The sequence below is a fragment of the Oryctolagus cuniculus genome, chromosome 4, assembly GCF_964237555.1.
Source record: "Oryctolagus cuniculus chromosome 4, mOryCun1.1, whole genome shotgun sequence".
Classification (NCBI taxonomy): domain Eukaryota; kingdom Metazoa; phylum Chordata; class Mammalia; order Lagomorpha; family Leporidae; genus Oryctolagus; species Oryctolagus cuniculus.
The window spans coordinates 40,676,768-40,698,819 of NC_091435.1; the positions used below are offsets into that span (position 1 = coordinate 40,676,768).

Genomic DNA, 22,052 nt, shown 5'->3' on the forward strand with positions numbered 1-22,052 from the left:
AAAACAGAGAAGGCATCTTTACAGCCTTCATTGTATTTCATGTAGTAGCCATGACACCAGAAAAGAAAACTGACCTGGGAAAAAACTGAATGATCAAACTCTATTAAAATTAAAACTTACCCTGTTAACAAGACACTAAGGCAATGGAAAGAGAAGAGAGACTTTGGGAAAAAATAGGTATGTGCTATAATACATATCTAACAAAGGAATTATATGCAAAATATATAAAGACCACTTAAAAATCAGTGATAAGAAAACAACCTAATGAAAAACTAAGCAAATTGTCTGAACAGACAGCTTATCAAAAGAGATACAGAGACGACAGTTAAGAAAAGCTGTAAAAAGATATTCCATGCCAACAGAAATGAAAAAAGAGCATGTGTAGCCATCTTAACATCAGACAAAATAAACTTGAACACAAAAACTGTTAAGAGAGACAAAGAGGGACACTACATAATGATTAAGGGATCAATTCAACAGGAAGATATAACGATTATCAACGTATATGTACCTAATTACAGGGTACTGGTTTATTTAAAAGATTTGTTAAGGGACTTAAAGGGAGACGTAGATTCCAAAACAATAGTACTGGGGGACTTCAATACTCCACTCTCAGACATAGACAGATCAACTGGACAGAAGATCAACAAAGAGACAGTAGATTTAAACAACACTATAGCCCAAAAGGATCTAACAGATATCTACAGAACTTTTCATCCTACACATGAAGAATTTACATTCTTCTCAACAGTACATGGAACCTTCTCTAAGACTGCCCACATACTAGGCCATAAAGCAAGTCTCAGCAAATTCAAAAGAATTAGAATCATACCATGCAGCTTCTCAGACCACAGTGGAATGAAGGTGGAAATTCGCAACTCAGGAATCCCTAGAGCATATGCAAACACCTAGAGATTGAACAACATGCTCCTGAATGAACACTGGGTCATAGAAGAAATTAAAAGAGAAGTCAAAAACTTTCTGGAAGTAAATGAAGACAACAACACAACTTATCAAAACTTCTGGGATACAGCAAAAGCAGTGTTAAGAGGAAAGTTTATATCAATAGGTGCCTACATCAAGAAATTGAAAAGGCACCAAATAAATGAGCTTTCAATTCATCTCAAGGATCTAGAAAAACCGCAGCAAACCAAACCCAAAACTAGTAGGAGAGGAGAAATAATTAAAATAAGAGAAGAAATCAACATGATTGAATCAAAAAATTGCAAAAAATCAGCCAAGCGAAGAGCTGGTTTTTTGAAAAAATAAACCAAATTGACACCCCATTGGCCCAACTAACTAAAAAAAGAAGAGAAAAGACCCAAATCAATAAAATCAGAGATGAAAAAGGAAACATAACAACAGACACCACAGAAATAAAAAGAATCTTTAGAAATTACTACAAGGACTTGTATGCCAGCAAACAAGGAAACCTATCAGAAATGAATAGATTCCTGGACACATGCAACCTACCTAAATTGAACCAGGAAGACATAGAAAACCTAAAGAGACCCATCACTGAGACAGAAATTGAAACAGTAATATAATGGCAAAAATTCTTATGCATTAAAACTATATCAAACATTCTTGATGAAAGGTGTGTGAGAAAAAATGTGGCATGATGAATAACATACCACATGCAATGCCAGCATCCAAAATTCATGCTGGTTCATGCCCTAGCTGTTCCACTTCCAGTCTAGATTCTTGTGAATGGCCTTGGAAAAAGAATGAAAGATGGACCAAGTCTCTAGGCCCCTGCCATACACATGGGAGATCTGAATGAAGCCTCTGGCTTCTGGCTTCAGCCTCTTTCTTAGATGGAAGATTTCTTTCTCTCTCTCTCTCCCTCTCTCTTTGCCATTCTCTCTCTCTGTAACTCTTTGAAATAAATACATCCTTTTTTAGAAAAAAAAAAAGCAAGAAAACTCTGGAATGAAACAAAAATGTCTTACAAAGCACTGTATTCTAGTTCATAAAGTGTGTCCTACAGGGTAAAGAGTCAGAATATTAAAGCCACTAAACCTGGATACTAGAATTCAGCAATTAAGTAAAGGAGCTATGGAAGCCTCGAACCAGTGGGACGAAAGCTACGGATAAGCAAGGGAAGCTGGCTACAGTGATCCACATCTTTAGCTTAACATAAATACAAATATTTTCATGTAGAAGTACTTTAAATATGTATGTGCAGGGATTAGTATGCATACATATATATTTTTTAAAAATTTTATTCAGAGCACTCCTATCCAATGGCTAACTACCAAATGCTTGCTTGCAATGCTTACGGTTTGGCTGAAGACAGAATTGGGAACTAGAGAAACCCTGGTCTTACACATGGGTGGCAGGAGCCCAATTACTTGAAAGATCACCATGCTTCACTGAGTCTACATTACAAGGTAGATAACTGGAGTCAGAACTCAGAGGCAGGTATCAAATCCAGGCACTTCAATATGAGACATGGGTGTCTTAACCCCTAGGACAAATGGCTATCCCAGTACGCACATACATCTCTATTTTCTGACCGCTTAGAATGCACAGGTTTCTTACGCTATTCTCCCATTAAATGAACAAGCTTCCCTTGGGGCAACAAATATACAGAGAAGCAATGAGCTTTTTATAGTGCCAGAATGTAAGGAAGTACTCAAAGAGAGAAGGGTGGTAGAGCAAAAAGATAAAGAAACAAAATAAAGTGACATTGCTTCCATGACGAAAAAAAAAAAAAAAAAAGAATGATTTGAGCAAAGAATAAAACAAATCTTTAAAGTAATATTGAATTTTAACCAAAAGCATACGATGAATATTCATAAATCCATATTATTAGATATAAATAAACCAACGCATAAATAAATGAGATAGAAAACTACATATACCATTACAAGAAACTTAGCTTCTCCCTCTTTGAAGGCATCAGTGCTAACCACTGTACCAACAATGCCTGTGGCTTCTTTGAATGTGTTTTATGCTTAGTGTCTTGTTTCTAAAATACAGTGTTTGAAATGAGGAAAAAGTAGAATAAGTGGGGAAAACTAATGGCTATTTTCTCATCTTGATCAAATTTAACAACAGGGACAGTGCTTGTAGATATGTACTTTTGATAAGATGTCATGAGAAAGACATTTTACCTCTGTGAATTTCTTCACAAAAGCAATCCTCATCTAACTCCGAAAACAATATAAGACAAATCCTAGTCAAGGGACGTTCTGTGAAATACCTGAACACTGCTCTTTAAAACTGGTAAAAATATCAAACCGACAATACCATGAAAAATTGTCACAGTCAAAAGAAATCTAAGGAGACAATAAAACTAAATGGAATTTTTCATCTTGTGTGGGATGTTAGAACAAAAACAATGGTAAGTAAGAACCAAGGAAACTTAAATAAAATAAACTTGTAACGATAGGAAAAATCTGTAATATCTGCATAAATACTTGTTGTATAAATTTATAAATGCGTGTGTGAGGAGTCCTCAAGGAACTATTACTTAATTTTTTTTCTGGTTTTCTGAGTTTTTGCACTGATACCTTTATTTTTTTAATTCCAATTTTGCACATGTTTATAGTTATAAAGATATATTCTTTGGCCTGAAGATAAGATAGTTGTCATTTCTGCTTGTTCACGTAATCTCTTATGAGTTCCAGATAGTAAGTAATGATGCAATATAATAAAGTTAGCACTTTTTTTTTCAAACACATATAGTACAGTTTTGTCATATATACAATATTACAATTAGAATGCTATTAGTTGTTAAAGTGTAAAAAATTGGATTCAGAAAAATATCATAATTTTCAAAACTAGAGAGACTGCATCAGTCCCATGAAACTCCCTCAAATCCCTACATACGTTACACTCTGGAAAACAGAATGACAAGCCTTCCATTTAATCCTAATTCTGCCTATAATGCATTATGTCTACCTAAAATATTAACTGAGTAAATTTAATAAATTAATTTTAAAGTGGAGATATCCAAAGTTTCTTATTTATAGGATGAAGTTAAGAATTTAAAATACAATTTGTGTACATTGAAAAATAATTGGAAACCTAAGCATTCTAACAAAACAGAATGATTCTTATTAATATTACTTGTAGGCTTGCGCTGCTGCTCAACAGGCTAATCCTCCACCTGTGACGCCGGCACCCCGGGTTCTAGTCCTGGTCGGGGCGCCGGATTCTATCCCAGTTGCTCCTCTTCCAGTCCAGCTCTCTGCTGTGGCCCAGGAGTGCAGTGGAGGATGGCCCAAGTGCTTGGGCCCTGCACCTGCATGGGAGACCAGGAGAAGCACCGGCTCCTGGCTTTGGATCAGTGCGGTGCGCCGGCCGCAGCAGCCATTGAGGGGTGAACCAATGGAAAAGGAAGAACTTTCTCTCTGTCTCTCTCTCACTGTCCACTCTGCCTGTCAAAAAATTTTTATTTGTATTTCATAATTCTTCTAATAGATGATCTCCTATGAAATGCTTTATTATCATGGATTATAAATGCCAAATATAGTATTACTCTATATTCATATCTTTAAATATATCAGTATAAATTTCAAACACTCTCTCAAGTAGCTTAAACAGAATTGTTTAATTAAATAGATTTTCCATTAAAGTGGTGGCTATTTGTTGTAACTGAGACAACTATCTTTTCTGTCTGTTACAAATTGAACGTGATTTGTTTGGCAAAATTTTTTGGGAATGTTTAAATTCCAAAGTTTTATTGTAAGAGTTGATGGATTAAGAGTAATGACCAAGGTATTATGACGTCTGAGAGGGGGCCTTGGTGGGAGGAGTTTAGGTCCATGGGAATTCGCCCTCATAGGGGTGATATCGTGAGAAGATTGGTTATTTAAGTCTAGTTGTGCCTAGCTTCTCTGCTTTCTGACTCTCTTGTGATCACTCCACCTGTTCCACCATTGATGGGATGCCACCCATCATGATGATGCCAAAGTAATGGGATCACTAGATGCTGAACTATTCACCTCCAATATGTAAGCAGAAATAAACCTTTCCTTTTTCAATATGTTTCTAAGATACATTATTATAGTTATAAAATTGTTGGCACAATCTCAGTTTTCATGTTAATAGTATATGTATATATTCATTCTCTATTTTTGAATGATATTTAATATAGTTTTTTTTATTTTTCTTCAAAAGTACAACTTTTGAATTATAGCAGCTTTTCCACCCATAACCTCCCTCCCACCTGCAACCATCCCATCTCCCACTCCCTTTCCCATCATATTCTTCATCAAGATTGATTTTCAATTATCTTTATATAAAGATCAATGTAGTATATACTACTGAAAGATTTCAACAGACTGCACCCACAAAGACACACAAAATATAGAGTACTGTTTGAGTAGAAGTTTTTATTTTGCATAGTACAACACATTAAGGACCCAGGTCCTACAGGGGAGCAGGTGCACAGTGACTCCCACTGCTGATTTCACAATTGACACTCTTATTATGATGTCAGTAATCACCCCAGGCTCTTGTCATGAGCTGCCAAGGCTATGGGAGTCTCTTAAGTTCACCAACTTCTATCTTATTTAGACAAGGCCATATTCAAAGTGGACGTTCTCTCCTCCCTTCAGAGAAAGGTACTGCCTTCTTTGATGGCCCATATTTTCTGCTGGGATCTCATTCACAGAGATTTTTTTTTTTTTTTTTTTTTTTTTTTTTTGCCACAGTGTCTTGGCTTTCCATGTCTGCGAAACTCTCATGGGTTTTTTAGCAGGAACCAAATTCCTTAATAGCTGATTCTGAGGCCAGAGTGCTGTTTATGGCATTTGCCATTCTATGAGTCTGCTGTGTATCCTGCTTCCCACATAGGATCATTCTCTGATTTTTAATTCTATCAATTATTATTTGCAGACACTAGTCTTATTTATGTAATGTAATCCCTTTGACACTTAATCCTATCTTTTAATCAATTATGAACTTAAACTTATCCCCTTGACTAGTGAGATGGCATTGGTACATGACACCTTGATAGGATTGGATTGGAATCTCCTGGCACGTTTCTAGCTCTACCATTAGAGGTAAGTCTGAGTGAGAATGTTCTGAACTGTACATCTCTTCCCTCTCTTATTCCCACTCATATTTAACAGGGATCACTTTTCGGTTCAATTTAAAAGACTAAGAATAACTGTGTGTTAAAGAGTTTAACCAATGGTATTAAGTCGATCAAATTAGTATAGTTTTTTAAGATAAAGACAAAATCTTGGACACATAAACCTTAACCAAATTGAATCAACATGAAATAGAACACCTATCAGTAAAGAACTACAAAGTTGAATCAGTAGTAATAATAATAAAACTCACATCAAACAAAAGTCCAGATTACTTCACTGAGCAATCATAGTAAAAAAGTTAAAGAAGAATCCAGAACAATCCTTCCTAAATTACTTCAAAAATCAAGAAAGGGATAATTTTTCCAAATTCATTCTGTTAGTCATGCATTATCTTGAGCCCAAAACCAGAGAAGGACACAATATAAAAGAAAGCTACCAGCCAATATCTTTTATGAACATAAATGTAAAAATCTTCAATAAAATGCTAGTACATTAAAAATATCATTCATCATGACAAAGTGGAACTCATCACAGGGATGCAAGGATGGTTCAAAATTTGTAAATCAATAATGTAACACTGTATCAACAGAATGAAAGGCAAAAATACTTTTGTCAATAGATGCAGAAATGGCATTTAGCAGATTTCAACATCGCTTCATAAAAACTCTGTCCAAATTGGGTATCAGAAGTATATATTTCACCATAATAAAGGCTATACATAACAAGACAAAGGCTAACATGATATTGAAACGGGAAAGGTGAGGCTTTGTTTCTGAATTGTAGTAGAAGACAAGGTAATCCACTTTCACTACTTTTATTCAACAAAGTTCAGACATCCCAACAAGAGCAAATACACACGAAAGAAATAAGGGACATTCAGATTAGAAAGGAGAAATTCAGCTGTCATTGTTTGAGGAAAACATGATCTTATATATGGAAAACCCCCAAAGTTGTACCAAAAGCTGTTTAAACTAATGAATTATGCAATTTTACAGAATTCAAAGGTCAATGTACAAAATCAGTAGCATTATTATACACCAATAGTAAATCATCTAAAAAAGAAATCAAGAAAGCAATCCCATTTTCTTTTTTCAATTTATTATTCAACTTTTATTTAATAAATATAAATTTCCAAAGTACAACGTGTGAATTATAGCAGCTTTTCCCCCCATAACCTCCCTCCCACCCACAACCATCCCATCTCCCACTTCCTCTGCCATCCCATTAACATCAAGATTCATTTTTCAATTATCTTTATATACAGAAGATCAACTTAGTATATATTAAGTAAAGATGTAAGCAATTTGCACCCACACAGACACACAAAGTATAGAGTACTGTTTGAGTAGTAGTTTTACCATTAATTCGCATAGTACAACACATTAAGGACAGAGATCCTACTAACTACCAAAATATCAATAAATAACATACTTGAGGTGAATGTCTCTACAATGAAAACTCTAAGAGTGATGAAAGAAATTGAAGATCATACAAAGAAATATCAAAATAATTTATTCAAAGATGGGGATAATCAATGTCATTAAAACGTGCATGTCCCTCAAAGCAATTTACAGATTCAATGCAATTTCTACCAAAATCTTCATAAAACTAGAAAGACAACTACTAAATTTGCATGTAACCACAAAAAACATTAAGTAGCCTAAGCAATCTTGAGCACAAAGATCAAAGCAGGAGGCATTGCACTGCCTGACTTTAAAATATATTACAGTTGGTGCTGGGGCCATGATGCGCTAGGTTAATCCTTCGCCAGCAGTGCCAGCATCACATATGGGAGCCCAGTTCTAATCCCAGTTGCTCCTCTTTCAGTCCAGCTCTCTGCTGTGGATCGGGGAAGTCAGTGGAGGATGGCCCAAGTGCTTGTGCCCCTGCACCTGCATGGGAGACCAGGAGGAGGCACCTGGCTCCTGGCTTTGGATCAGCACAGCTCCGGCCTTTGCAGCCATATGGGGGTGTGGGCCAAAGGAAGGAAGATCTCTCTCTTTGTCTCTCCCTCTCATGGTGTGTAACTCTACCTTTCAAGTAAATAAATAAATAAATCTTTTAAAATTTTATATATATATATATATATATATATATATATTACAGTTGAGGCTTTGTTCCATAGTGGATTAAGCCCCCATTTGCAATGATGCCGGCATCCAAAATAGGCATGCATTCAAGATTTGCCTACCCAATTTCTGATCCAGCTCCCTGCTAATGTGCTTGGGAAAGCAGCAGAAGATGGCCCAAGTACTCAGGTTTCTACAACCACATAGAAGACCTGGATAAAGCTCCTGCCTCCTGTCTTTGGTACTGCCCAGCCCTGACTGTTGTGGCCATTTGGGGAGTGAACAAGTGAATGAAAGGTCTCTCTCTCTCTCTCTCTCTCTCTCTCCCTGTCATCGTGTGTGTGTTTCTCCTCCTCCTATATCTATAACTCTGCCTTTCAAATTAATAAATCCTTAAAAAATAAATAACAACATTACAAAGAATACAGAAATTAAAACAGAAAATAGCATGATATTGGCATAAAAAACATATCTTTAAACCAAAGGAACAGAATGGCGATCCTAAAAGTATGTCCACATATTGTAACCTACTGATTTTTGATGAAGATACTAAGGCATGCATTGGAAAAAGAATAGTCTTTTTATATATGATGCTGAGAAATTCATATACATACATGCCAAAGGGTGAAACTAGACTCTTAACCCCTGACCATTTATAAAAATAAACTCAGAATGGATTAAAGAACTAAATGTTAAGCCTGAAATTTTAGACTATTAGTAGAAAACATAAGCAAAAAATTTAGGTTTTGGGGATAGACAAAGATTTTCTAGATAAGATCCCAAAAGCACAGAGAATAAAATCAAATATAGACAAATGCAATTTTATCAAATTAGATGTTAGCATAGCAATCAAAACAATCAGTAAGAGAAAGGGCATAATATATAGATTGGGAGAAAATATTTGCAGGCTATTCATCTAGCAAGAGGTTAATATCCAAAATATATAAATAACTCAAACAACTAAATAGCAAAAAGTCCAAACCATCTGGCTAAAAATGGACAATAGATCTAAATAGACATTTCTCAAAGGAAGATACACAAATGGTAAATAGGCACATGAAAATAAAAAGCTCAGTATCACTAATCATCAGAGAAATGCAAATCGAAACCACAATGAAATATCATCTCACTCTAATAAGATTGATTAGTATCAAAAAGAGAAAAGATAACTAGCATTGGAATAGGTAAGGAGAAGAGAGAACCCTTGCATCTTGCTATTGGGTATGAAAATTAGTACAACCATTGTGGGGGAAAAAATGGAGATTCCTCACAAATGGAACTACCAGATGATCCGGCAACTCCACTTCAACATATATATTCAAAGGAAATGAAGTTAACCTGTGTAAGAGCCATCCACACTCCCATGTTTATTTTATCACTAAACACAATAACCAGGTAATAGAAACAATTGATAAACGGACAAATAAAATGAGATACATACTCACAACAGGATATTATTCAACCATATAAAGTATAAAATCTTGCCATTTGAAGCAATGTGGATGGAACTGGAGGTCATTATGCTAAGAGAAATCAGCTAAGATAAATATTACATGATTGTATTGATATATAGAGTAGTAAAATAATAAATGTTCTCAGAGAAATTAAAAAAAAACATCAATTGGTGGTTATCAGAGCATGAAGAAAGAAGTTGGAAGGGAGAGATTGGGAAAATTTGGCTGAATAAAGAGTAAGAATGTCTTGGGTTCTATTACACAGTAGGGTAAATACAGATAATTTTAATTTGTTGTATTTTTATTTAAAAACATAGAATTTTTATATATTTTCACTATACATAATTGGGAAATGATCAAAAGGGTAAATAAATTTACCCTGATTGGACATTACACAATGTACACATGTAATGCCACATCACATAGTGCCCCCATTAACATGTATAATTTTATAAATGTTATTTTTAAATGAAAAAGAAAATAAAAATCAAAGTTCTGCAGGTTTTCCTCAGTATGCTATTTTCACACAGCTGTTCTAAATCTAGTTTTGTAATTTTTGACTCTGCAGGTTCTCAGAAATGCTGAATGACTATTTTTGACTACCTGGACATAGAGTAAAAAATAAAAGCACCAAATAGTCTTGAATGTAGTAGTTTGATCCACTACTTGTCTATTCTTTCAAAAGAACTTCCTATGGCTTCATATTGAACCATTGCAAACAAGGTCTTTTGTTCATTTGTTTTGTTTTGGTTTGTTTTCAGTGAATTCAATTTATTGCTAACCAGATGTAGTTTTGAAGCATTAAACCCACCTGTTCCTAGACATGCTATCAAGGCAAGCAGCCACTATCATGCCAGAGTTCCTGAATGAATACAAAAGTATTGACAAGCTTTCCACACCCACAGAGAAATTCAGAGTTTTATCTGATAATGTTGAATGATAATCCTTTCTTTTTCTCACATTTCTTTGATGCAATATTTTCAATTTTCTGACATTTGCTACTCACAATCTACTGAATTAAGCTATTTTACTATTAAGGAAAATACACAGAAGAGGTACAAAGACTCTTGGATATGCATTCAGAATACCTAGCCAGCAAATAATGCCTTAAATTAACATGAATGGTAATTGGCTCATAGATTTCGTATTACTTTGGCTATTTACAGTGGTTAAAAGAATACACAAGATAGATAATGCTAATTTTTATTTGTCTTGTGATGTTCTTATTATGAATAGCATCTTTCTATGTGCTTTATAAATATTAGTTAAATATAAACTAAAATACATAAACTAATGAGGTGTGTCGATTACTGTTATGCACATTTTACATATAAGGAAATTGGAGCATAGAGTAACTTGTCCATTGACCAACTGCTAATAATTTGTATAGCCATGTTTTAAAATCAGGTATTCTACCCCAGAGAACATCTTGTAACTAGTACATTACACTACTCTTCCACAATGAATAAGCCATTCATTGATTTCACAATGAAAAATAGATGAAGCTACTATTTGCATATTGATGTTGCGGTTAAGTAGTGTAAATTCTTTCTTGTAAATATTCCACTTAGAATATTACTCCAACCTGACATTTATATAAAGAAATCAACCAAAATTTATATGGATTTTGCAGCAGATGTCAATTTACTGTGAACATTTACTAGATTTTTTTATGTTAAGGTAGAATTAAAGAAGTTGAGATTGGACTACTGGCTTGGCATCAAAACCATGTGCAAATCAATTTATGACCTTGACAAAATTATAGCTTTTCTATCTTCACTTTGTTCTTAGGAATAAACCCATTAAAATCAAATAAAAAGCATTAAACCCAGCTGTCAACATTATTTGCATGGTTTTAATTATGAGGAGAGGGATTGTTGTAGTAGACATAACCCTTTTTTTATGATACAGATTGTAACCAAAAAATGTCATCCAATTCTACTGTAAAAAATACATGTGTATAATATAATTAAAATGCCTTGGAGTAGTGGACATAGTTGTAAAACATTTTAAAGTACTGAACACAATTTGACTAAGTGGAAACAAAGACATAGGTAATAATTCTAGGACACTAGATAATTTCTGCATCGTTAAATGACACAAACTCAATTATATTCCTCCTTCTTTTTGTGGTGCTTGTTTCAGCTTGGACACTCACTTAAGATAATGCTTTGTAATTCTTGGGCATAGGTAGATTTATAGTATCATGCATAAATTTTTACTAGTGAAACAGATTTGCATTTTCCTGTTTGAGTACTACTTCTTTTTATTCCTCATTCTTTTGTTTTAAATTGGTATGATGGATATGTAAGTACTAAGCATATTCTCTAAATCTGAACAAGCACAAATATCAGAAACATTATCTGATTTCAAGTAAGTGTATCTTAACAAACATTCCTGTGTAAATGTTTAGAAAAAGAATATTTCTGAAGGCAAAGGAAACCATGTGTAGTTACAATAAAATTCTGGTTTAATTATAAAGTGACCCACTGTAAAATACGATATTAATGTGTCAACTCAATTTCATGCTCCCCTCTTCTTGGGCTATCTAGCACAACAAATTTCATGCTAATCACTTCGAGCATTTTAAGTCAAAGATGTAAATTTGTCATTTATGCATATCATTAAATATGCATATTTAAATATGTATGTTTATAGTAAATATGGTAATATAATACAGGTTAAATTTGTACTGATAGTTTAGCATAATTTGATTTTGTTATAATTTATGTAAAAATAAAAATAGGAAATTATTATTTTAAATGATATGATAATCAAAACAAATGTGATCTAATCCATAGGAAAAAGCAGTAGGGAAAAGTTTTATATCTATTGTTAAAAAGTTTTAATGGCTCCCTTTTCCTTTCATTTATAGACATAATATGTTCTGTGAATGATTATTTTTATGAATACATTATTGGTTAATTTGTACATATTTATAACATGTGAGTGGACAAAATATAATAAAAGGAATAGGTTATGTTAAAAAGCAAAATAGTACTAATAATTCTTCCTGCAGAGGACAATTACTACTTCTATTACTCAAAAATAAATAGAGAAAACAACTGCCAAGGAGAGCAATGAAGTCAACAGATTGGGAAAGGTGCACAAACTGGCTTGAAGAAGACACCTGGAGCCATACAAAACAAATTCCTGACTTTCTGGCTTTATTCTCGGACCATGTACAGAGCTCTCATCATACATGGTTCCATATGAGCACATCTTTCAGTCAAAAGCTCAGAATTTTTCAATATGGGGAACTAGTGAAGAAAAAAAGAAAATGTAAAACTGTGTAGGTGAATTCTTTAAAAAAAGGAAAAAAAAAAGAAATTGAGACAAAAAGAAGCAAAAACAGAGCAGATCTAAAGCTCTCAAATCCCATTTATGAGGACTCATGAATCAGTTACGTTTCAAGCATATCCAAAGCAGTCCAAATAAAGACAAAAGTAGAAATGATAACGAATAAAAATTAAAGTACATAATTCAAAAACAGTCAACAAAATTATATGGTAAAATAATAAAAGTTCACTAGATATTATCAGTAAAATATCTAAAAAATCAGAAGAAGAACTGATGGTCACTGATGATGTTCAAGACGACATCCAGTGTTAATTAGTCTTGCTTTTGTTGCCTGTGCTTTGGTGGCTTTGTCTGAGTAGTCATCTGCCACACCAATGTCTTGGTGTGTTTCCCCTATGTCTTCTTCCAGCAAATTCAGTCTTAGGTCTTAAATTTAGGTGATGCACCTTTAGGTGATTTTTGTATATGGTGAGACATAGGAATCTAATTTCATTCTTCTACATACATATATTCAGTTTGCCAACACCATTTATTTAAGAGATTATCCTTGCTCCACTATATGTTCTAGGTACTTCTGAAAAAAATCAGTTGGCTCATTGTATGTGGGTTAATTTCAGCTCTCTATTCTGTTCTATTGATCCATGAATCAGTTTTTATGGCAGTGTCAAGCTGTTTTGTTTACTCTAGCTTTGTAGTATTCTTTGAAGTCAGGTATTATATGATGCTGCCAGCTTAACTTTTCTTGTTCAAGATGGCTTTAGCTATTCAGAGTCTTGTGATTTTATAGAAATTTTAAGATTACTTTTTCTAATTCTGTAAAGAATGTCATTGATATCCTGATAGAAATTGCTTTGAATCTAAAGGTTACTTTAGGTAAAATAGTCATTATAATGGCATTGATGCTTCTGATCCATGAGCAAGGATTGGAAGGTCCTTTCCATTTATTTGTGTGCCTGATGAATTCTTTCTGCAATGTTTAATAATTTTTATTGTAGCGATCTTTCACTTTTTGGCTAAATTTATTCCAACTCTTTTATATTTTTTTGTGGCTATTGTGAATGGCAATTCTTTCTTGATTTCTCTTTCTGAGTTCATCATTAGCATACAAAAAGCAACTAGTTTCTGTATGTTTATTTTGTAACCTACTACCTCACTGAATTGGTTTACCAATTCTAACTGCTTTTTGATGGGATGTTTAGGCTTTTCCATGTACAACATCTGCAAACATGGATAATTTGATTTCCTATTTCCAATTTTTATACCTTTTATTTCTTTCTCCTCCCTAATTCTTCTTGCTAAAACTTCCATACTATAATTGAATAAGAGTGATGCATTTGGCCATCTTTATCTTGTTCCAGATCTGAGGATAAATGTTTTCATTTTTTCCCCATTCAGTATGATATTGGCTGTTGGTTTGTGTTTTTGAAACTTTATAATTTAGGGGAAATACACTGCTCTTACTAAAACTTCCAGTACTATATTGAATAAGTGTGGTGATAATGGGCAACCTTGTCTTAATCCGGAAGTGAGGGGAAATTCTTTCAGTCCTTCTCCATTCAGCATAATATTGGCTGTTGATTTGTGATGTAGCCTTTATAATTTGAGGAATTTTCCTTCTATATCTACTTTGTGGAGGCTTTTTTTTTTTAATCATGACGGGGCACTGAATCTTACAAAATGCTTTCTCTGCATCTATCGAGATTTTTTATGGTTTTTGTTTTTCATTCTATTGATGTGATCCATGATGTTTATTGATTTGCAAATGTTGAACCATCCTTGGATTTCCAGGATAAATCCAAATTGATCATGATGTATTATTATTTTGATGTGGTTTTGGATTTGATTTGCCTCTATTTTGTTAAGAATCTATGCATATATGATCATTAGATATGTGGTTTTGCAGTTTCTTTTTGATGCATGCCTTTCTCTGGTTTTAGTATCAAAGCAATACTAGAGATTGGTGGAGCTCCATCCTTTTCAGTATTTTGGAATAGTATGAAGAGTATTTAAAGTTTCTTCCTCTCAATATTTTTTATCATTCAATAATAAAGCCAACAAGTTCAAGACTTTTCCTTTATGGAAGAATTTCAATTATTGCTTCAACTTCATTGTTTGCTATGATACTGTTTAGGCTGTCTATATCTTCTTAATTTAATCTTGTTAGGTTTTATGAGTCCAGAAATTTATCCATTTCTTTTAGGTTTTTCATATTATTTGCATTTATTTGTATTCTCTTGCATCTCATTGAGTTTCCTTACAATCATTATATATATATATGTATGTATACATATATATATATACATACATACATACATATCTTCACAGATTTATTTCAGTTTTGGATCTAAATATGGAGGGGTATTGTGTTCTTTTGGAAGTGTCATGCTACCCTACTTCGTCATGTCTCCTATGTCTCTACATTGATGTTTTAGTCACTTCCTTATGAAATATGCTTTACTTTAAAACTGTTTGTGGTTTAGCTGGAATACCAAATGTCACCTGGCTTATTGCTTTGGCTTTGGTGCTAAGTTAGCTCATGAATGTAGTCTCTGAATGATTTCTTTTATCTTAATCAATGTCAGCTGTGTCTATAAGTGCCACAGTGGAATGATCTGCTACAGTTTGTAGGGACATATCAAATTCAGAAATATTTGCACAGCAAAGGAAATGATCAATAGAATATAGAGACATCCAACAAAATGGGAAAAAAATATTTGCAAATCACCTACCTGACAAAGGATTAATATCTCAAATACATCAGCAATTTAAAACCTCAACAACAAAACCAACCAAACCAGTTGAGAAATTAATTGAGGACTTTAATAGTTAGTTCTCAAAAGAAGACATACAGAAGGCCAACAAAGATATGGAAAATGCTCAACATCACTAGCCATCAAAGAAATGTGAATCAAAATCATAATGAGATGACAATTCACCTCTGTCAGAATGACTAAAATCCAAAATGCGTAAGAGAACAAATGTTGGTGAGATTGCAAAGTGGAACACTTATACACTCTTGATGGGAATATAAATCAGTGCAACCAATGTCACAGCAATGTGGACATTTCTTAAAAAACTAGAAATAGACTTGCCAGATGATCCAGCAAAACCACTACTGGGTGTATACCTCCCAAAACTGAGCCCAGTATATCAAAAAGATATCTGCACCACCAAGTAAGTGTACAGCAGCACTGCTCACAATAGCCAAAATTTAGAACCAATGAAGGTGTCCATCATCAGATGAACAAACAATGAAAATGTGGTATGTACACACATTGGAAAATTATTCAGGTGTAAAAAAGAATAAAATTCTATCATTTGCAGAAAAACTGGAAGTAACTGCAAGACATCATCTTGAATGAAAAGAGCTGAACTTAGAAAGACAACTACCACATGTTCTCCCTTATATGTGAGAGCTAACATTTAAAAATCAAACAAAAAATAAGACAGAAAAAAGAGAGATATGTCTGTGTATATCACTATCGCTGCAAATATGATATTCTAAAACCTTGTTTTATACCTTTTTGAAACCAATGGTTAAGAATGTTTTGCTACTATAGATTTAATGATCTGTGATTACTTTAAAATTGTCTGTATATTGGTGTAATGATCATTTTTTCATTCAAGTATTGTTTATATCGTTGTACATATTCCCACTAAACCAAAGTCTTTTTTCCTTTTTACTTGTTAAATTTCTTATTTGGTAAAGTATCAAGACTTTCTACTGTAATGTAATTTTAAAATATTTTATCTCAAAAACTAAAAGAAGAGAAAGGGAGAAGGAAGGAGGGTCATAGGGAGAGAGAGTGAATTAGGGAGAGGGAGGAAGGGGATATCATTATGTTTTTAGATTCGCATCTATAAAGCACATTGTATCCATTAAAAACTAATTAAAACTTAAAATTAAATAAAATTTTAATTTATAAAGAACAAAGAATATGGACAACGTGTTAAGATAAAAATAAAAGCAATCAAGACTATAAATGAGAAGAACCAGCATTTAGAGTCAAGAGACAAAAGTTTCAGTAGATGATATAACTAATTTCAATTAATTGAAAAGTGTCTTTGTAGGACACAAACCTAAGCTGCTGCTTAGGACTGGCATCCCATATTCTAGTACCAGTTTAATTCTTGGCTTTTCTGCTTCCAATCTAGCATCCTGTTGATGTGTTTGAGAAAGTATTAGATAGCCCAAGTGCTTGGGCCTCTGACCAAGATGAGACCCAGATGGAGCTTCCGGTTTCTGTTTTGGGCCTGGCTCAATCCTGTCTGTTGTGACCATATGAAGAAGGGGCCAGCCTTTTCTCTGTGTGTGTGTGTTTCTCCCTCTGTCTTGGTCACACTGTCTTTCAAATACATAAATAAATATTTTAAAATATTTTAAGTGTGAAATCTCAGTTGTAAAGCATCCATCCTCAAAAAAATATAAAAACAAAAGAATTACTTCAAGTAGAAATTCTAAAACTTTAAATTGAAAAATATATTTACGGGACAGTTTAGTGAATTGGACACGACAAAGAAAAGCATAAATTTAACTCATTCAATAGATATAATCCAAGATAAAGAACACTGAAAAAATAATTTAGGACATAGCAGATATCATGATATCTAATAGGATCAGGTATAATTGTCATTGAAATAGCAAACACGAGAAGGCCACAATTGGGTAAAATATATTTAGAAAAAAGTAGTAATAATTTTTTTTAAAAGATTTTTTTTATTTGATTGAAAGAGAGTTACACAGAGAGAAGAGAGGCAAAGGGAGAGAGAGGTCTTTTATCTGATGGTTTACTCCCTAATTGGCCGCAACAGCCGGAGCTGAACTGATCCGAATCCAGGAGCCATGAGCTTCTTCCAAGTCTCCCACATGGGTGCAGGGGCCCAAGCTCTAGGGCCATCTTCTACTGCTATCCCAGGCCACAGCAGAGAGCTGGATTGGAAGAGGAGCAGCTGGGACTAGAACCGGTGCCCATATGGGATGCCGGCGTTTCAGGCCAGGGCTTTAACCCACAGCGCCACAGCACCCTACCCAAATTTTATAAATTAGTTAAAAAAAAATTGGGACACCAAAAGAACACTGAATAGATTCAGAATAGAATCAGAGCAGTCTAAGGCATACGCTATTCAAATTCTTTAAACCCAAATAATAAAGTTTGAAAAAAGCAAGAGAAAAATAGCATATCAATATAACAATGATTTATCAGACACAGTAAAGAATAGAAGATATTGAAATAAATACTTAAATAAAAACGACAAAAACAAACAGGAAATTCTTTTACCTGGTAGTCTACATTCAGAAAAAAAAATTGCTTTAAGAATGAATTTTTAATAAAGAAAACTAAGAAACTCTCTCAAGAGCAGACTTGAAGGGAAAGTAGTATAACAGGACTGATGTTGCTGTGAAGTTCATGACATTGGCATTCCATACACAAATGTGGCTTGTAATCCTGTCATCCTATATCCAAGTGTGGTCTTAGTCCTGGCTACTCCTCTCACTCTCCAAATCCCTGCCAATGCATTTGGGAAAGCAGTGTAAGATGACCTCAGTACATGGGACCCTATACTCATGTGAGAAACCAAAATGAAGTTCTACGATGGAACTGATATAGTATTTTGTTGAGATTTTTGCATCTGTGTTCATCAAGGATATAGGTCTGTACTTTTCTTTTCATGCTGTGTCTCTGTTCAGTTTTTGTATTTGAAAGACGCTGGTCTCATAAAAGATCTTGACAGAGTTCCGCCCATTTCAATATGTTTCAATATGTTTAGTAGAAAATCCATAAAGTCTTTGACATTTCCTTGATGAGAGACTGTTTTAAAAGAGTTTTTTTTTTCTTTTTTTTAAAACTTTTATTTAGTAAATATAAATTTCCAAAGTACAGTTTCTGGATTACAATGGCTTCTCCCCCATAATTTCCCTCCCACTTACACCCCTCCCATCTCCCACTCCCTCTCCCATTCCATTCACATCAAGATTTTTTTTTTAATTAGTAAACATAAATTTCCAAAGTACAGTTTATGGATTACAATGGCTTTCCCCCCATAATTTCCCTCCCACTTGCACCCCTCCCATCTCCCACTCCCTCTCCCATTCCATTCACATCAAGATTCATTTTCAATTAATTTATATACAGAAGATCGATTTAGTATATATTAAGTAAAGATTTCATCAGTTTGCACCCACACAGAAACACAAAGTGTAAAATACTGTTACAGTACTAGTTATAGCATTACTTCACATTGGACAACACATTAAGGACAGATCCCACATGAGAAGTAAGTACACAGTGACTCCTGTTGTTGACTTAACAATTTGACACTCTTGTTTATGGCGTCAGTAATCACCCTAGGCTGTAGTCATGAGTTGCCAAGGCTATGGAAGCCTTTTGAGTTCGCCGACTTCGATCTTATTTCAACAGGGTCATAGTCAAAGTGGAAGTTCTCTCCTCCCTTCAGAGAAAGGTACCTCCTTCTTTGATGGCCCCATTATTTCCACTGGGAACTCACTCTCAGAGATCTTTCATTTAGGGTTTTTTTTTTTTTTTTCCAGAGTGTCTTGGCTTTCCATGCCTAAAATACTCACATGGGCTCCCCAGCCAGATCCGAATGCCTTAAGGGCTGATTCTGAGGCCAGAGTGCTGTTTAGGGCATCTGCCATTCTATGAGTCTGCTGTGTATCCTGATTCCCATGATGGATCGTTCTTTCCCTTTTTGATTCTATCAGTTAGTATTAGCAGACACTAGTCTTGTTTGTGTGATCCCTTTGACTCTTAGACCTATCAGTGTGATCAATTGTGAACTGAAATTGATCACTTGCACTAGTGAGATGGCATTGGTACATGTCACCTTGATGGGATTGTACTGGAATCCCCTGGCACGATTCTAACTCCAACATTTGGGGAAAGTCCGATTGAGCATGTCACAAATTGTACATCTCCTCCCTCTCTTATTCCCATTCTTATATTTAATAGGGATCACTTAAAACCGGACAACATAAACTTTAACACAAAAACTGTTAAGAGAGACAAAGAGGAGCACTATATAATGATTAAAGGATCAATCCAACAGGAAATATAACGATTATCTATGTATATGCACCTAATTACAGGGCACCGGTTTATTTAAAAGATTTGTTAAGGGACTTAAATGGAGACTTAGACTCCAATACAACAGTACTGGAGGACTTCAATACCCCACTCTCAGAAATAGACAGATCAACTGGACAGAAGATCAACAAAGAGACAGTAGATTTAAACAACACTATAGCCCAAAAGGATCTAACAGATATCTACAAAACTTTTCATCCTACACATGAAGAATTTACATTCTTCTCAACAGTATATGGAACATTCTCTAGGACTGCCCACATCCTAGGCCATAAAGCAAGTCTCAGCAAATTCAAAAGAATTAGAATCATACCATGCAGCTTCTCATACCACAGTGGAAGGAAGTTGGAAATTCGCAACTCAGGAATCCCTAGAGCATATGCAAACACATTGAGACTGAACAACATGCTCCTGAATGAACACTGGGTCACAGAAGAAATCAAAAGAGAAATCAAAAACTTTCTAGAAGTGAATGAGGGTAACAGCACAACATACCAAAACTTATGGGACGCAGCAAAAGCAGTGTTAAGAGGAAAGTTTATATCAATAGGTGCCTACATCAAGAAATTGAAAAGGCACCAAATAAATGAGCTTTCAATTCATCTCAAGAATGCAGAAAAACTGCAGCAAATCAGACCCAAAACTAGTAGGAGAAGAGAAATAATTAAAATCAGAGAAGAAATCAACATGATTGAATCAAAAAAAAATTGCAGAAAATCAGCCAAACGAAGAGCTGGTTTTTGAAAAAATAAACCAAATTTACATCCCATTGGCCCAACTAACTAAAAAAAAGAAAAGACCCAAATCAATAAAATCAGAGATGAAAAAGGAAACATAACAACAGACACCACAGAAATAAAAAGATTCATCAGAACATAAAAGAGTTTTTATTAATTTGTTATGCAGACCAAGTTGCAGATAGAGAGGGAGAGGAAGAGCTAGATAATTTCTACCCACTTGGTCACATCACAGAATGGAGCAATGGTCAGGGCAGGGCGAGGCAGAAGCCGGGAGCCTGAAACTCCATCTGTGTCTCCCACATAGCTTCAGGGTCCCAAACACTTGGATCATTGTCTATTGCTTTCCTAGGCACATTAGCAGAGAGCTGGATCTGAAGTGGAGCAGCCAGAATTTGAACTGCTTCCCAGATGGGATACCTGCATTGTAGGCAGCCATTTAACTTGCTACAACAAAGTGTGGTTCCTGATAAGGGACTGGTTTTAATTAATTAATTTATTTTTTAGAACATTTTTTAAAAGAGAGAAGACAAATGTGCAGACATTCAGAAGCTCGCAGAACAATTTAGAAAGCAATATAACATTAAAATGTTTGCAGAAACTGAATTAATAAACAAATTCATGGAGTCGGTGGTGTGGCATAGTGGGTTAAGCTGCCACCTCTTCCAGTATCCCATATGGACTCTTGTTTGTGCCTCATCTGCTCCTCCTCTGATCAAGTCGCTAATGTGCCTGGAAAACCAGAGGAATAAGCCCAAAGTGCTTGGGGTTCTGCCATCCATGTGGGGAAATCCATTTGAAGCAACAGGCTCCTGGCTTCAGCCTGGCCTACCTCTAGACATCACCACCATTTGTGAGTAAACAAGTTGATGCAGGGTCTCTCTCTCTCTCTCTCTCTCTCTCTCTCTCTATATATATATATATATATACACACACACATATAACTCAAACACACTTTCCTTCCTTCCTTCCTCCTTCCTCCCTCCCTCCCTCCCTCCCTCCCTCCCTCCCTCCCTCCCTCTCTCTTTCTTTCACATAAAGTGAACAAATATTACTGCTTTGATGCCATTGCTTCATATGGGTTGTTTAGATATTCTATTTTTGATTTACTGATAGGCTACATTTATTTATCCATTTCTTAAATATTTTGCAATTTATTAGCCTATAATTGTTCATCATAGTTCCTTATAATAATTTGCATTTTAGTTGTATCAGTAGTAATTTCTCCTTTTTAGCTCTAATTTTGAGTTTTTCCCTTTGTTGTTTGTGATCCTGGATAAAAGCATGTTCTTTACATTTTTTTCTCAAAAAAGCAGCTTTTTTGTTTTGTTAATCT

The 22,052-nt window shown here is 34.6% G+C and overlaps 1 long non-coding RNA gene across 1 annotated transcript in view; it reads left to right on the forward strand.

Moving 5' to 3' along the window:
* Nucleotides 1-5,472: 5,472 nt before the first annotated feature.
* Nucleotides 5,473-22,052, forward strand: part of LOC138849482 (uncharacterized) — a 54,109-nt gene continuing 37,529 nt past the window's right edge. The window contains exons 1-2 of the long non-coding RNA XR_011388342.1: nucleotides 5,473-5,576; nucleotides 5,940-6,017. This is a non-coding gene — a long non-coding RNA (uncharacterized lncRNA). The remainder of the gene's footprint in view (nucleotides 5,577-5,939; nucleotides 6,018-22,052) is intronic.